Raw genomic sequence first — 2,876 nt, forward strand, 5'->3', positions numbered from 1 at the left:
AAGTTTAGCTCTTAAAGAAATAACATATTACAATATTGCAAAATAACAGTTGTTGTTTAACCATAGTTGTATAATTCTTAATTCCTTCAAGATTACTTGCTCAAAAAATTTACATATATAACCAACGTATATAGACTTTCTTTATCACTTAAACCTATATAGCCAACATACATAGAACTTCTTTATCACTTGCTTAAACCCTCTTATTTACTTAAACTCTCTTATCCAGAAACACCTTTTCCTTCTACTAAATCCATACTTAGAACCTTTTAATTTCTCTTTCCTATCTGTTAACTCCTTCTTTATTCACACTTTGAACTAATCCTTGTAAATTTCTGAATTTAGGCAAGTTATTCCATTTCAATAAGAGATATTTTGTTATTTGCAGTACACAATTAATCACATCTGTTTACCATTTCATGAAAACATAAACAATGTTTAAGTCTATAGAATTATACCGTTGTAGGGACGGACAAGGCAAGGCACCTAAGATAGCACCAAAGATAGGGAAACAGTCTTATTTGGTTGCAGCAGATTCAGAGGGCACAGCTTCTGCTGTAATCAATTAATACCCTGAACTGCAAGTTTAGGTAGTTTCAGAATTTTGCATCCAACATGTAAGGGGAGGGGCTCAGAAGTTCACAGTCTGCAGAAGTTCACAAAAAGTAGTGTTTTTTTTTTCTTTTTCTTTTTTTTTTTCTTTTTTCCTGTTCTGGGCAAGTTAACCCTTCAAGGACACCTGGGAAGGGGAGAGCTTTTTCTTCCCTTTCTTTCCTCCCCTTGCCAGCTGTATACCAGTTAGTAACTCCCTTATCTTAGAAATGTAGTCAGCACTGTGAAGTCCAGCTCAAGGCCAGAGGTCTTGTTCACATATCTTGTGAAAAACTAGTAAGGGGGTGTCCAGCACCTGGAGAGCTGATTTTTCCCAGACAGTAGCCAAGTAAAACAGGGCAATATGAAAATAGGAAGTTTATCTACACTGAACTCTTTTGAAGAGATTCTTTTGCTGAAAGTCCTAAAATCAGCCATGGTGAATATTCTGGAGAAGGTCAGTTAAGACTTTTCTGTGGGCCTGGGTAGGGAGGGGGAAGATGGGAAGGCGGGGCTGAGAGCAGCTCCAGTGGATCTGAGAATGAGGAAGGAGATGTAAAAGAATAATGGGAAAGGGGTTTGGGATTTTCCTAGCAAGGAAACTTGAGCAGTAGGACAGGTAGAGCAGAGGGGAAGACGGGAATGAATATCCCAAAAAGCCTATAAGGGACTTTAATTCTTAATAACCTGTTTTTAGTGAAAACAAAGCAACTTTAAAGGCCATTTTCATCAGATCTTGGATAGGGGTCTGAGGGCTCTCCTCAGCTCGTTTGAGCTTTCGGTTAGCTGGTAAGAGGACCTGGTGGGACCCGGTGTAGGTGCTAACAGTAGAAGAGAGGAGTGAGTGGGTGGAGGGATTCCTTCAGTAACTGCTACCTCAGCAAGGGGGCAATGGTCTGAGGAAGGGTGGTGGTGTAGGTTTTGATCTAGTAATTGGAGGGGAGAAAGCAGGTTACTGAGGTGGAGGTGATGGCAGAGAGTCTGGGGCAGAAGGCTGAGGGTGAGGATCTATTCAAGCCAGGCGATAGGATGGAGGTTCATTAGCAGGGTTAAAGTAGTGGATGAGTCCGGAGGAGGAGAAAGTTGGGGGATTGGTGGTTGGGGGAGTTGGTTTGCAAGCTGGAAGAATTTGTAGAGGTTTGCAAGAGGTGCAGAGAGCAGGATTGGATCGGAGCAAGAAGAAAGTGATCTCTACCCATTTTTTCGAACACTCACAGTAATTGTAGAGATCCCTTAGAATGGAGGGATCTAGGGACCCAAAAGGGGGCCATCTGCTTTGGATGTCTAAGGGATAAGTGGGCCAGGCTTGGGTGCTATATTTGAACAATTTTTTGGGTTTGATGTCTGGTGCCAAGGAGAGGGTTTTGGGGTTATCCAAGAGGCATTGTAGGGGAGAGTCGACCGGCAGAGAGGACACATTACCCATGTCGCAAACGTAGTATAAGGAGGAGGGAAGAGGACGCAAACGTAGTATAAGGGAGAAGGAGACGCAAACATAGTGTAAGGGAGAGGGAAGGAGACGCAAACGTAGTATAAGAGAGAAGGAGGAAACTGATTTATTGGCAAAAGGGGCGTCCCTGCTAGAGCCAAAAATCAGGAGTGCCTTAGTGGCAGGTTCGAGCTGCAGAGATTGGTCGTCACAGAATCCTGACAGTCGAAGCTCTCGTCCTGGACAGAGCCAGAGCCGTGGGAGACCTTGGCCAAGGCTTTTCGGGACCCCTCCTGGAGAGGCCGGATACTCCCAGGGCCGGAAAGAGGGGAAAGAGAGAGACAGGGGAAGAGAGAGGAAGGGGAGGGTAAGGTTCTCTCTGGTGGCCGAGTCTTGAAGGTGAGGACTAGGACTTTAGGAGAGCCACCAAGACCATGAAGGTCTGGGTGGATTGTGATGTTTGGTTCTCTGTTATGTGTCCCCAGAGGTTACACAGTCCTTTGAGGGAGACCTACAAAGCCTATGCTGGTAAACTACCAGCTGGGAAGGGAAGGGAATAATTTTGAACCCAGGAGTCTAATCTGCCCAAGGAAGGAGTCCCTGAGGGCCACCGTAGCCTTGAAGGCTGTGGTGGGGTGTTTTCCTCCCCGCAGGTGGGCAAAGAGGTTTGCCGGACAATCAACGGTCAAATCCTCCTGACACCACCATTGGGTTTAGGACTCCAGGAAGGGGAAACTCACCAATCGAAGGCTGGTGGTGGATGGAGTTCTGGCGATCGAGAAAATGGGTTCAGGTCATCCGGTGAGTGGCACTTCCGAAGGAAGAGGGACCCAAAAGTGGGTTTTAACCCTCTCCC

This window comes from Marmota marmota, unplaced genomic scaffold (genome assembly GCF_001458135.2).
Source record: "Marmota marmota marmota unplaced genomic scaffold, marMar, whole genome shotgun sequence".
Lineage (NCBI taxonomy): Eukaryota > Metazoa > Chordata > Mammalia > Rodentia > Sciuridae > Marmota > Marmota marmota.